The 15237-nt window shown below is 39.9% G+C and overlaps 1 protein-coding gene across 1 annotated transcript in view; it reads left to right on the top strand.

Moving 5' to 3' along the window:
- Nucleotides 1-15237, top strand: part of LOC138810636 (RING finger protein 150-like) — a 139921-nt gene that overhangs the window by 36637 nt on the left and 88047 nt on the right. The gene's annotated exons all lie outside the window — the stretch shown is intronic.

The following is a 15237-nucleotide window of genomic DNA, read 5'->3' as shown; positions in this document are numbered from 1 at the left end:
AGAAGATCACTCTGAGCTGGGTTTTCCCCCAGCAGCAAGGCAGGGTGAGCTCTGAGGTCTGCTGGTTGGGAAGGACATCAGAACTGTCCATCTTTACCTACGCAGCAAACCTAAAGTGAGAAGCCAAAGAGAGCAGATACCAGATTTAAGGCACCAAACAAAGGAACTTCCTGTTCCACTCCTGTGAAAGAGCTGAGGGGTCCTCAGGAAGCCATGTTCCCCTGGGGTGCAGTGGGCAAACCCACATGAAAGCCCCCCAGAGGAGAGACGGTGCTCCTCGCGACTCCCCTGCAAGGTTGTTGAGTACTTACGCCACTTCAAAGGAACACACAGGTGTATTCAGCAAGCCAACTGGTTTGCACAGATTCCTTGCTGTTATTAAAAACTAATCACAAAAAGCAAGTAGAGCATGATGCTGAATTGCTTTAATGAGAATCACTTTATGGAGTTTCAAAAAACGAAACTGGATACTGAGCAGCGTTTCTTAGCATGTTCCTGGATGGTCAACCCTCCAGAATTAGGACCAGAAATCTGACAGATGAATCAGAACTGCATTCTAAATCCAATAGAATGCTGTTTCAGTGATCTCTCTGTGCCATCTGTCCCATGGCTATCCTTCAGGCCACCTTGGCCAGCTGGTTCTGACACCAGAGTCTGAGTAGAAATACCTGCCTGAGAACCCGAATGTTTGAGATCGCCAACCTTGTATGATTTTGAAATTGAGTAGCCCACTTTGGATCTCAGAGCACATAATTGGACAAGGTATTCTGGCTTTCCCTTTTCACCCTCGGAAACAATGTTAGAAGTCATGGTATATTAGTTTGTAGAGTTAAACTACATGGCTGGGGATATGGTCCCGTGGTAGAACAGTCTCCTAGCCATGTGCAAGGCCATGAGTTCAAACCCCAACACTGGGGGAAAAAATTAGAAAATAAAAAGTAACTACCACTTTTACCTCAGCCAATATTTTACCATTTTGTTGTGTTTGTTGCTAAGGTTCTAATGGCAAGCACCGCGCTACAACACCAGTGTACATTTTCAATAAAGCCAATCAGGAATTTGGAAAATGTCCTGTTGGTATGAGCAAACACATGCTGGCCCAAGAATTGACGTTATCTTATTTTAAGAACAATGTTTTTCAAAGAGTGAGGTTTTAAAGAGTCTTTCAGACAGCTGGGTCTGTTTATTAAGTAGCTTAGTCACACAAGGAAATGAAATATTTTTCAACATTTTTGTGTTTGGGGAAAGCCAGGCTAAAATGATAGGTGGCTTAACTTTTATGGCTTTTGATGAAATTTTATTTTTATAAGAATACTGGTGGTACATATTTAAGGGCAAACAGATCATTTAAGTAATAAAAGGCTGAGTGAGTTCATGTGAGTACCACATGAACCACAGTATTGGGAAATACCACAGAGACTGTTGGGGACTATAGCTTTTTAAAATCATGTCTAAATTATTTAAGAATTACATATTGCATGTCATTGTGCATGTAGTTTTAAGTGTGTAACTTTAATCGGGGTATAATTTATAATCACGTAAGTGTAACTTTTGTGAAATAAGCATGACTGCCAGGGAATGCCTGTCATATGCCAAGCCCTGTTCTAAGTGCAAGCATCCCAAAACGAATGCCCAAAGGGAAAATTAGATGTGGTGGAACCTAAGGATGTACTAATTCTTGCTTCACAAAATCCCTGTGGGAGATTCTGGCTGGCCATTTTGCCTACCGCTCACTCATGATAGAATACCAATGTAGCTCATGTCAAGCTGTCAATCACTAGAATGTCTGTTGAGGATATTCCTGTTTGTCTCTTGGACTGGCTGGTTTAAGCCACTTTAGTGTATCCCCCATCTCTGGCTTAAACCTGGAATCTGTCCTGACCCCTTCCTCCTGGGTACTACCTCATGCTCATGTCTGGACGTCCCTTGATGACACTGATAACAGCATTTGCTTTCAGGTAAACATCTCTGTCAGGCTCCCAAGTATTAGTTTTATTTTTTTTCTCTGCTTCAATTTCTCTTATCCTGTGAGCTCGGCAATGCAATAAACCTTTTTACTGCTAGCTGTTTTATGTTTTGGAAGGCCTTTAAAACATTTACAGCTTCACAATTTAGAAGAAGTAGAACAATATCGCATTATACTTCCCTTGGAAGTAGTTTGAGATAAAACTTTAAGAAACCACATCCCAAGCTACAGCTGGTTGTGTTTCATCATGGAGCTGGTTTCCCACCATGCCTGCAAGCAGGCAAACACAATGCTCATTACGTTGAGTATTCCTTAGGAATGGGGGGGGCAGATCTAGAGAAGCTACTGGTCAACAAAGCTGATGAAGTGGATGGGCAAAAACAACAGAGCCCAGCTTGCTCTTATTTTGTGTTCATTTGTTTCCACAATGATCTCTGTGTGTCTGGCACAAGGAACATGGACACCTGCTGATAAATGACTATGTTTGCTTGCCCCAAAGGGCCAGGTGACATTATAAAGCATTCAGAATCCATTCCTCTATCTTAATCAGATTAGCAAACACTCCTCCCCCCCACCAAAGTTTCAGACTTCGTTTCATGTTGCTGGCATTTGAAGCAGACTTTGCAATTACAGGCCAGGATTTCCATCTTCATCAACACCTGCCACTACTCCTTGCAACCCTCTTTTATTACAAACCATAGAACTAAAATCTAGAGCTAGACTTGCTTTACTTCCGTGGGGCTCTTTGTGAGGAATGGTGACATCATGCTCCCTCTTTTTTTTTTCTTAGTATGTATTATAAAGTAACGTGTGTTGCAAAATACTCAATTTTATTCTTCGTTACCACGTTTGCTTTGGAAGTGTTCCCAGTCGTGAGTGTGATTTATCGTTTCAATTTTATATGTGCACTTTGCCTCATCCTTTATTGCATTAGTACCTAATGCAGTTCAGAGCGGTGCCTTGCTCACATTTCTGGGTATTGGATTGTTCTTCTTTATCACATTTTCAGGCCTGCAGATCTACTACCACTTTTCTCCTGGGCAGTTTGTCCCAAAAGAGAGGGCTGCCGCTCCTATCATTACCACCAGCACATTAACCTTATCAGAGGTATTAAGAGGGGAAGGGGGGCGGGCTCTTGATAGTCAGTATTACTCTACTAAAGTCCATTTCTAATGTGCCCAGACCCTTATGAAGTCAAGAGTCATTTTTAGAGCTGAAGTGTAGCTTGCTACAAATCACATTCAGACAAAATACCTGCGGGCTTGCACCCATGCTTCCTTGATTCCTTTGTAAGAGGGTTATGATTTGTTCGTGCACAGCTTAATAAATACAGATTGCAGAGAAATTTTAAGATGCCCTCCTATTTTGGTCTCTTCTCACTAGTTAGAATCTATCCTGAGGAATTAGTTCAACAGCATTTAAAATAGAAATAAGGACTATTGAGTGAATAATGAATATAGGAGCATTTTCTGTGACAAAAAGTTACTTCCAGGTCTGATATTTTATTAAAGCATGAAGCATCATCTTGGCTATTTTGCAGACATTTAAGTCGTAAGTATAGCCATAGAAACCTGGGTGGTCTGGGGCTGGGAAGGTTGCTCAGTGGTAGAGCGCTTGCCTTGCATGCCTGAGGCCCTGGGTTTGATTCCCCAGCAAAAAGAAAAAAATCCAGAAGTGGCACTGTGGCTCAAGTGGTAGAGCACTAGCCTTGAGCTGAAGAGCTTAGGGACAGTGCCCAGGCCCAGAGCTCAGGCCCCACAACTGGACCCGGAAAAAAAAAGAAAAAAAGAAAGAAAGAAATCTGGGTGGTGTGTATTTTTTCTATATGCTAAGTGAGCAAAATAGGTAATGATTATTACTCGATGAATCTACTTGGACACAGATCAGACAGGATACAGAAATGTAAAGAATTGTATTCACTTTGGAAATTAAAGGCAATGTTTGAAACATTTCCCTTTACTGTTTTTCATGGCTTTTATGGCAAATATGGGATTTCTGAAAGCAGTAAGAGGAACAGGTATGGGTAAATATAGGGCATTGTGATTGTCTCATAGTCAGATCACACTCCCCTGCCTGGGACAGGCCTTCAGGGCCAGGTTCTAGGGTGAGGTTTGAAATATCCTTTTGAAGCAGGGAAAAAGGGGCCACTTTGAAGAGGGAGTTCCAGCGAGGAAATGGAGCTGGTTGCTTCTCCTGCTTTCTCTTTCATCTTTATCACCATTCACAGGCTCCATGTTTGTGCCTGGTAGCTGATTTCCCTTTACCCCCAAGCCCAGGCCAGAGGCCTGCCCCAGCCAGGGGACCAGCACACACGCTTTGCCTGCTCTGAGGACCTCCTTCCCTGCCTCGCCCATCCCTCTTCCTTCACCTGCAACCACATCACCCTGTTTCCATGCAAGACATTCGATACGGTGTCTTGTCCTCTTGTGAACCCTTCCTCCACCCACACCCCGCACCCTGCCTCACTGACAGCGCACGCTCACACATCCATCCCTCATCGTAGGGGTCCCGGTGTTATTCATGATTTTGATCATATTCGGCTCAGCCTGTTTGAATTTGGGTGTATATCCTAGGATTGGTTTAGTGACAGTGACTCTTTGTTGTCATTTTAGTGGTGAAAGTGCCACCCCAGTTTAGCTGTTGAGTGTCGCACACACACAGGTCCGTGTGTGAAAACGTTGGCTCCTGGGGTGTTGCTGTGGGGAGATGTGGAGATAGGAAAGGTCCTTAGGTCACTGGGATGCCATCAGGAGATCCAGCCCTTCCTCTCTGGCCACGCATGCCGTCTGCAGCCAGTGTTGAGGGCCTGAAGTCAAGGACCCACCAGAAGTTTGCCTGGAGCCTCCAGAACTAGGAAACATTTCTTCTCCTAATTATCTTGGGTGTTTTGGTATAGTCATTGCTGAGCAGACCAAGGTGGAAAGCTCTCTTGTGTCCCTCACCTCTTGGCCCAGTACCATCTGCATCCATTGTGTGTCAGGAAACACTGTCAATCTCACTCAGAAACATCAGCGCTTTCAAGTAGGCAACTACAAAATACCTATTTTAGGTGGAAAACCAATTACAAAACATGGCACCTTTTTTCCTTTGAAACATTCACTTTGTGATGAGCAGTAAATTTTTTTTTCCTAATCACGTTTTAATTGGGTGTCATTATTAATTTGTTTTTAGACACTGAGGAATAGAGAGGCCAAGCAAGCATAGGAAATGTCAGAAGGGGCAAGCCAGGATCCCAAAGGGAGTCATTGGATAGTAAAAACAGTGACTGAACTCGATGGGATAGGAGGAGAAAAATGATTTCAGTGTTTCATAGCTTGAGAGAGATCATCAAAGTATCCGAGTTTGGGCTTTTCTTGAAAAATAATGAAGTTTGACTGCAATATGTTAGAGCTGAGTAGAAGTTGTTCTGCTGGAGGGGAAACAGACCCTAGAATGCCAGAGTTAGTTTAAGTGGCCTATATCTTTTGTGCTATTTGACAATGGGGCATTTCTTGACATTATGAAATCTGGACTATTGGGGGACTTTTGATTGTTTCAATGAAATTTGCAGTATTGATTGCTATGGGGGAAAATTACTTGTAAAATCTAGCAGTTCAAGGATATGAAGTTAAAATGGATATGTTTCATTGAAAAGGATAATACAAAAAATTAATATGATAATAAAAATTAATAAGAATGGGAAGGGTTTGTGCATAGTGTGTCAGAAACGGAAGCAACTCAAAAAAAAGAAAAAAAATAAATTTCCCTAAAATATCCAAGACAACTGACTAGACTTCCTTCTCCTACCCTTCCTCTTGTTCATTTCTTATTCTAGCCCTCTCCATTCTCCTTCCTGAAGACCAGCACATAAAAAGGAGGAAAGGAACAAAAGCATATTCTGAACAGACATGGCTGGGATTTTGTCAGGGTCAGCCACTGAGCACATGGTCTTCGTTGGGAGGCCTAGCAAATTATGTGCCTGTGATTCAGAAACATGATCTAGCAGATATAGAAGTTGTTGCACTCCTTTTCTCTAATTTAATTGGATTTCTGAGGGAGAGAGAAGAGAGAGAGAGAGAGAGAGAGAGAGAGAGAGAGAGAGAGAGAGAGAGAGAGAGAGAGTTCTCAAAGTGAAATGGTTTCTAACTATACCCTCTGATGTATGACTTGAGTTTATTTACTTTTTGATGAAAAGTTTATCCTATGACTTGCCATCCGTTTGTGTGCCTGTCTTTGATGAGTTCTGGGGACATGCAGTTCTTCCTCTGGGCCAGCCTCTCTGACTTTCTCTGCCACACGTGAATCGTGTTGGTAGAGGACTGTGGGGTACAGGGCTGGCCAGCTTTCTCGCAGCAGGAAAGGGCAAAGGCATTTGACACATTTGATTAGAATCCTGTGACATTTTAATGCATGTAAGCAGAGTCAAACTCTTGCACGGTTATTTCTAACGTTTTTCAGATGTAGGCAAGCTGTGGAATGTTAATGCATAGAAACACACACGTGCACGCACACGCACACACAGACACATGCACACAGCCTTCCCGTGAGGCTCAGAAGATCTACACTAGTTTTCAAAACAAAGTTTAAGCAATTTTTCCCCCTTTTGGTAGCAAGGAATTTCTTTTATTGATGTTTAGGGCAAATGTTAAACCTTGAAAGACAAAGAAAATGATTTGATCTAAATATGTGCTACAAAGAAAGTAAAACATGCCTGGTATCTTCTTTTATTCTGATATCCTTTTTTTCTAGAAAAACAAGTAGAATCCATCCTCTTACAGGCTCAGGAATCGCAAAGCCGCCTGAGCCTCCGTCTGGCAGTAGCTCTGTAGTCAGTGGGATAAATGTGGAGGAAATGGCATGATGAATTGCCTTTTGATTCTTCTCTTCTTCAGCTGGCAGAAAAAGAGAGAGAGAAATTAAAATAAATGGTCATGGGACAGAGCCACAGGGATATTCTGAAGCTAAGAATCAGTACTGGGAGATTCCTTCAGGCCCCTGCTTCCAAAACATAGAGCCCGTGACTCCATGAATGTGAATTTCCATCTGGGTCCGGGTAGGTGTTGCTAAATAACAGTTGTATGGAAGCAGAGCCCCTGGCAAGCAGTTGCTTCCCAGACTTGCGGTTTTGTATGTCTAGAACACCCATAACAAGTTTACATAACTGGTCCCAAGCTCTGGCAATTGAAGAATGGCCTATCATCCAATCATGATGTGTCTGGTAGAAAAGAAGAAGGAGTGTTGGTATCTATTTAGGTAGGAAAAAGAAGGTTTTAACGTTCTGTAGGAATGTTGTTCTCCTAGCCCCGATCAAGGTTGTAGGAAAGCAAAACAAAGTTATAGGGTATCATTCAGAGCAAGTGCATATTTGATAACTTTTTATCTGCTGTACAGAATCCTATCTTTAAATCACAATTTCAGCATTTCTGTAATTGCAAAATATTCTGATTTTTGACCTGTATTTCCCCTATATAACCAGACCCTTCCCTTCAACTTTCCTATTAACTCATGCTCCTTTGTATGTATTATTTATTTCAACTTGAACATTCATGTAGAGACTTGGACTGATGAAGAACATTTTATTGATATTCTCTAAAACTGATGGGAGTAACTCATGAGAGTGTGTTCATGAATAAAAATTGGTTAATAAGGCTGTGGAGGTTACTTTATCAGTAAAATTGCTCGGGACAAGGGACCTGATTTACACATGTTTACATCCTAGACCCCCAAACAGAGAGTTCTGACCAGAATAAGAATCTGGAGAATATTGGGAGAGTATAAGTCAGACTAATAATAACATGGGAGAATAGAAACATAAAGCTAGACTAAATACCAAGGATATATTTACAGCAAGAAAACAGTTACACAATTTTAGTCTCCCTACAAAGAAGTTTTGTGGAAAAGATGTTTAAACTCTGCATCCTATGAATAGATAGAATATGCCAAGTTTGGGCATTCTTTTTGTTTGTTTGTTTGAAATTGTTTCTGGCTCTTTAATGATTTTAATCTTAAGCTTTTTTTTATAAGTTTTTTATTGTGAAAATACTGTACAGGGGGTTACAATTACATGAGCAAGGTAATGAGTGCATTTCTTATCAAGTATCTATTTCTAATTTTACTGAGCCTTTTGGAACAACTGTATTTGCTCAATCATTTTTGTAGGACTGAATGTTTTATGAATTATTGCTTAAAGAATTAATGACATAATTACTGTATGAACACCTCCAGAAACCTTTCTTTGCCATCATCTGTGTATAGACTGGCATGTTGGCTTCATCAGAAAGATGGACTTGGGAGACAGACTAAGGAGAATTACAAGATTGAAGCCAGCTGTGCTACAAAGTAAGACATTGCTGTATCAAAACAAGAAGGAAAGAGAGAAGGAAGAGAAGGGGAGGGGAGGGGAGGAAAATAAAGAAGGAGAGAAAGGAGAAAGGAAGGAAGGAGGGAAGGAAGGAAGGAAGGAAAGAAGGAAGGAAGGAAGGAAGGTTCAGAAGTCAAGTGTCTGTGTCCCAGCCCTGTTCTCAAACACATCATATTTTCTGTTTTAGAAAACACACTCTACTCTTTGTTAATTGTCTATCTCTTGGGAAGATTTCTAGTTTTCCTGACAGACAGGTCTGTGTTGGCTTACTACCACTAAGAAATATTTGAATATTTTCCTTCATACTGATAATCAGATTGTATTTTTCAATATAAACAAGTCATAGAATTTCCCAGAAAGGACTTGATCACTGAGACAAATTTTAAATCTATGAACAGCTTATCACATATCTTTACTATGTTTTCCCCAAGATAGTTAATGTTTGATCGGTATTCCAGGAAAAGTATTTTGAAGGCAAGGTTGGACTTTACTAAATTCTGTGAGGGTGATAATAAAGACACTTAACACAAGTGTAAAGAAACTATGACATTCACCACCACCATTGCAGGAGGGGAGAAGGAATGAGAATGGGTGTGTGAATATCAGAAAATGGCGCAAATTATCTCTGAGGGGACAGTATCACTATCTCCAATAGAAATTGAATTTTAGTGTTCCATTTACATGTTCCGGTATTTCCTTTTCTGTTTACTTTTGGCAGCAGTCACAGTGCATGCTTTTCTCTTTTATGATGTTTATCCCAGTGATTGTCTTTTATTCTTGGTCTGTGCCACAGCATGTTGCTTTGCTGCCTGATCTCTGCACATCGAAAGGACTACAGGGCCCTAAAATTTGGTTGTGTGTGTACACTTCTCTTTTAAGTCATCTTGTGTGGGTGTCATTTACCAAACTAGATTGTCAGCTGGCAACTGAAATTTATCTTGCTTCTCTAATAGTAATAAGATATTTCTGTGACACTTACTTAGATAAGAAAAAGTCTTTATACCCATTCGCCCTGCCTTCCTTCCTATGCATTATTTTATATATAATTCAAATTTCATAAACTATACTTTAGCTTTTAATGGATAGTTATAGTGTAGTATGTGTGCTCATGTTAGCTGTTTTAAAGTGTACCTTCTTCTACAATAAGGCTAACACATGGTGACTTATATACTGTCTAGCCACAGCTAGGTCTGCAGGTCTAATCCTCAGAGCTTCAATAACTGATGGCATTGCTAATCTCCCATTGATTGTCTTTCTTTTAATATTATATGAATGACAGGAATTAGGCTACTATCAACTCTCTCAGGAAAAATGGAGTTTACTTTTACAGCTGGAAATAATTTAATCCTTGGCATACATCTCTTTAGCTTTCTATCTTGGGAAAGATGATTTTTTAGATCCAACAGTTTATTGCAAAAATGATTCAGGCTTCTGTTTACATGATGTAAAAAAATTCAAAATAAATTATATTTTTTATTGGGAAACTGGGACTAAAACTCCTTCAAAGCAATTTGGAAATTCCAAGTCTTCTTGAGCTATTTTGTTCCCTTCAGAAGAAAATGCAATTTTCCTGTTCTCATCAGATTAAGTCAGATTCTGTCTGCTTTTGATTTTTTCTAAATGAAATTTATCCCTCTGGTTCCAAGCTTACCCTCACATTAAAACAAGGTTTCTCAAGGCTTTTTCTTAAGGTCTTATAAATTACAGTAATTGAATTAAAGAAGGGGAGTTTACACTGGGGATATGAGCGATAATACAAGTTTACTTTGTGCTATATTTTATGTTTTCTCAAAACCTTAAAGGCCATTTCGTAGAGAGATGCTGAACAAAAGTGATCCTACTTTAAAAAGAGAGAGAAAAAAAGCACCTTAAGTGAAATATTACATGTTTAAGAAGAAATAGTAGAGGGGAAAGTGGCTCACACCTGTAATTCTAGCTATTCAGGAGGCTGAGATATTAAGCTGAAGGTTCAAAGCCAGCCCAGGACTGACAAATCCAAGAGACTTTTAGTCCCAATTAACCAACAAAAAGCCAGAAATAGAGGTGTGGCTCATATGATAGAAGGCCAGCCTTGTGAGAAAAAGCTCAAGGACAGTGCTCAGGTTCTGAATTTAAGCCCCAGTACCAGCACACACAGCCAAAAAAAGGGAGAGGAGAGGAGAAGAGAGGAGAGGAGGGGAAGGGAGGGGAGGAGAATGAAAAGAAGAAAAGGAAGAAAGAAAGAGAGGGAAAGGAAGGGAGGGAGGAAGGAAGGAAGATGAAGAAAGGAAAAGAAGAGAAAAGGAAAGGAAAAAGAAATAAAATTCTATGTATGTCTCTTTAAAGCAAATAGGGGCAGCCAATCAGCCTAAAAGTTCTTCAATAATCAACAATCCTTTGTCTTTCTTCTATAATGAAGACTCACATACAAGAAAATACAGTGACACTGCTGATGAATTTGTATAAAGTAGTGGGTCAGAGTTTCAAGGTCATGGGCAGTGAAAACCTGGAACTCAGAGGATAAACGTGCGTTTGTTGGAAAACTCAAACCAGTAGTCTATGACTTCCAGCAGTTTTTGGTTAAGGATCTTTTGGAGTAAGATAGACAGGTTACATTTATTTTGAACTATGCTGTGCTGTTCATTGTTGGGGTATTGTTTTGAATGATTTCTTCATTAATTTAACTGAATGCTATTTGAGGTACTAGTACCAATATTTTTTAGATAAATTAATATAGCAGCAATTATCACAATTATATTAAATTGAGATTTTCCTTAACAAATCAAGAATATAAAGTTGTGGTCAATTCACTGTGCAGACTCACCAACCAACAAGGGATTTTCCTTTCAGGCAAACTGTTGATGTTTTGACATAAACTTAGCATAATTTTTTTAACCTTAGCATTATTGCGTGTTAGTTCCCAAATGCAAGACAATCTTTTATGAAAACTTGTTTAATTTTATATATAATTTTATGTCTTTAAGTAGTTGTGAAAACCTTCAAAAACACACTCTTGTCTACCAAAAAAATAAATAAAAATCCAAATTCTGGGGACTAGTGGATGAGACTTCGCTGAGACCTGGAGGACTGTGGTTTGAAACCAGCCTGGACAGAAAAGTCTTGGTGACTCCATCACCAAAATAACTAGCAAAAGCTAAGCTGGAGGCATGGATGAAGTGGTAGAGCACCATTAAGCAAGCAAGCTGAGACCCTGAGTTCAAACTCTAGTACATGTAAAAAACATGCAAATTCTGAATGGAGACTTGAATTAAGAAAAGCTGTAGAGAACTGTAGTACAACTACTTATCTATATATCTGCATCTATTTATCTATAGATATATATGTGTGTGCAGATATATCTATCTAAAATTTATTATACAGAGAGAGAGAGAAATTCACATTCAAAGTCTAGAAATTTGTAGTAGTTATGATCTGGCCCTCAAGTGTCTTTGGGTTATTCATTTAGGTCATTCATCTTTAGGTTATTCATTCAACACAATGTTCCAGTTCTCATTATATACCAGAAACGTGAGTACAGCGATGAACGGAACAAGTACAGCCCTATATACAAAATTTAAAATAAAATATGACTAGCATAGACAGGACCACTTTAATTGTTCTTGTTGTTAAGGGTTTTTTGTTTTTTTTTTTTCTTTTTGGCCATTGGTATCTTTAGCAATCACCACAAAAAAACTTGACATTTACATACTTTCTTTTTTTTTAATTTTTATTTATTTTTTATTGTGAAAATACTGTACAGAGGGGTTACAATTACATGGGCAAGATAATGAGTACATGTCACAGCTTTGTTTATGATACTTTGTTTATGCCTCCCTACTTTCTCCTTGAGCTCCTCAATTTCACATTCTTTCTCGATCTACAAACAGTACTTTCGCCGTTTAAGATGCCATTTAAAACACAGTCTCTGACATGCAGCTCCTCCTTGGAGTGCCATTATGTATTGTATAGCTTTCTTTATCCTGTGCCTGTAGACAGGGGGCCTTCAGAGTGGTTTGCACTATTCTGGATACTAAACTATCCTCCTTGCATGGCAAGGACACTGTGAAAGTATCTTGAAAGCAATGGAATGTGTTGTTTTGATAATGATGGTAAAGTTTGGCTCTGAAGATTCCATTCCATTCCACCCGATACCCTATACACTTTATGGTGAGTGGACTCCATATTGGGCTTAGATTCATGGGCTTGTGGTGGAGCTCAGCGATGCTGAGGACATGGTGCATGCGGCAAATAATGAGGGTCATGCCCTTCTTGGGCTGTGTTCTCCCAGCTGAGGCTGCTCCCTGAAGCGGGAGTAGCATTCCAAATTCATTTTTGTTCTTCAGATACCTCTTCTGCATACTAACTCTGTTTCCATACTTATGAGAGAGTGGAAAGACTTCTATCCATCAGTAGACACTTCATAAGTGTACACCCTCGCTGTTTTGAACAATGTTACTATGAAGCCAAGACTTCCCGTAACCTCTTCCAGGCCCTGTCTTTAGCTCTTCTCAGCCTCAGTATTCTGAGGAATCTCCAAACCGATTTCCACCGTGTTTGTGCCGGTTTACATTTTCACCAGCATTGCACAAAGGTCCCACTTTCTTCACACCTTCCCCAGCCCTTGTTAGTTTCCACTTTGTGTGTGTGTTTGTTTTTTGTTTGTCAGAGCCATGCTAGTTAGTGTGAAGTGATGTCTTGTGATCCCGGTTTGCTTTTCTCCAGTAATTACTGAAACCGACGGGTGGGGCTTCCTTACACATTTAATGTCATAATTTAAGTAGGAATGTTCTTTAGTTGGTCTGCCGAGGCCTAAGCAGTAATTGCTTCTTCTCTGTAAGTATGATCAGCAAGGTACTTTCAGTGATTAACATCTTCCCAATTCCATTAAACCAATAATGATGGCAAGGCAAACTGGAGCTCCAGTATTAGCATGATCCATATTGGTTATTGATCCCTGTATAATGTGTTAAAGGTATTATGATTTAAATGGTCCCAAAGTTGAACCGGGACTAGCCTAGTACAAGGAGATTCTGAGTGTGTGAAGGGGGAAATGTTCGGTTTCCCAGGGGACTTGGCGATACTAGTTATAGTAAGAGTAGTACAGTAGTAGTAAGTAGAAGGGTCTGGAAGTTTCCCAGTGTTGCATGGCGAGAGTCTGTTTCTATACAGGATCCAGGAAATGACATACTTAGCAACCCAGTGTAGGAAAGAGGGAAAATGTTTGTACTTATTTTTCTAGGAAAGATGTACATTCTGTGGTGTGTATAGAATCTTCTGTCTCAGGAAATATCAATGTGTTCATGAGTTATATAGATTCAGCTTCTCCATTAGAATTCATATCCAGGCCATCAAATTCTTAGGATCCAATATTTCCTGAGTACTAAAATAAAATAGGATCATTAATGATTATTTAGTGTATTTTAAGAAATGCTGTGGGTTTGGGGAAATATAGTTGTTATTTTCAAGTGCAGATTTCTGCATCTTAAATTAATGTCATTATATCAAAGAGAGCCCAGTAAATACTTGGCTGCCTTTTAGGGCATGAATTTCACTGGCATAGTTTTCTTTTTTATGCGAAATAATATTTTTACTAATGGAAACCATGAAATACATCGAAATGTCAAGAATGCCCTGGGGAGTAATATCGTGTTTTACATTTAAGAAGCATTTCATTTTTACAATTTTCCCAACACCAAGACTACTATTCAGAGCCTCAAATAACCAACAGTTGGTACTTGAAAGTGAATTGCAAAGTTAAATCTATATTTAATTATAAAAGAGGATGCTAAAGAGCACAGTTCTGCATGGCGCTTCCTCCTTTTTTACTGTTTTAATTTGTTGTTGTTGTTTTTAGTGTCCTTTAACTGACAGAAAAATTCATACTCCATTTGTCCAGCAAGCCATAAAGCTGGAATTTCCTAAGAACACTGCTTATAATGATTATGGCCAAATGCCAAGTTTTTCCAGTGGGGAACAGGATTTTACTCTTTTTTTTTTAAAACTGTCAAGCTGCTGGCAAAAGCAAGCACTCTAGTTAAATGACTAAGCAAATGGTTTATGAACCATGCCCAGAGATCTTTCAGCAGGGGCCGTAGAAAGAGAGAGAGAGAGAGAGAGAGAGAGAGAGAGAGAGAGAGAGAGAGAGAGAGAGAGAGAGAGAGAGAGAGAGAGAGCCAGCTGAGTCACTGAGCCTCATTTACAGCCATGCATAGCAAAGATTAATCACCAAGGATTCTGGCTAATTCCAGCCACTATCTCTTAATGAATGTCAAATGTGAGCCCATCAGTCTTTTTCCCCCCCACATGACATGAGTAACATCTGAAAGAACCAGTTGTCTAGTGCCCCATGCAGTAATATGATTAATTCTACAGAGGGTTTTGGTTCCAGCTTGTTCCAGCCCTGTGTGTGCCGGCTGAGAAGTGAGATTTCAATAGTGTTTATCTCAGTAGCAGAAAACCTCAGCCCTGGAACCCATCATCTGTCATATTCTAGCTTTAACTTCCTGTCGGGCTTACTCTATGCATCTTGATCAAGCCAGGTTAGGAAAAAAAAATGTTTCAAGATCATTAACTAATGGTATTTTAAAATGTCAGAGTACAGACGATGGAAAATCAGTGTCTAATGCAGATGTCTGTGAAAATAGACTAGCTCGATAAATGGAAATAAATCCTGTAATCCACGGGTGATGAGAGGAGAGGACTGCTCTGAGCCAGCGGCCACTCAGGGGCCAAGGATGATGGGGACCGTGCCTTCCTTACTGCACAGCCCTAGAAGCTGCCCTGGATGCCCACGAGCATTCAGCATGTAGGAAAAGAGAGGGAGGATGCAACTAGATAGACCTTCATAGGCCACACCGAAAAATGGAGCATCTTGACCACCTGGCCATGTCTGATTGCAAGGGAGACTGGGGTTTGGGGTCTAATTGTATGCCAAGAAGAGAAAACAAGTGGA

The sequence above is a fragment of the Dipodomys merriami genome, unplaced genomic scaffold (genome assembly GCF_024711535.1).
Source record: "Dipodomys merriami isolate MVZ:Mamm:240054 unplaced genomic scaffold, mDipMer1.0.p SCAF_502, whole genome shotgun sequence".
Classification (NCBI taxonomy): Eukaryota; Metazoa; Chordata; class Mammalia; order Rodentia; family Heteromyidae; genus Dipodomys; species Dipodomys merriami.
This window is presented reverse-complemented; position numbering and strand designations above follow the sequence as displayed.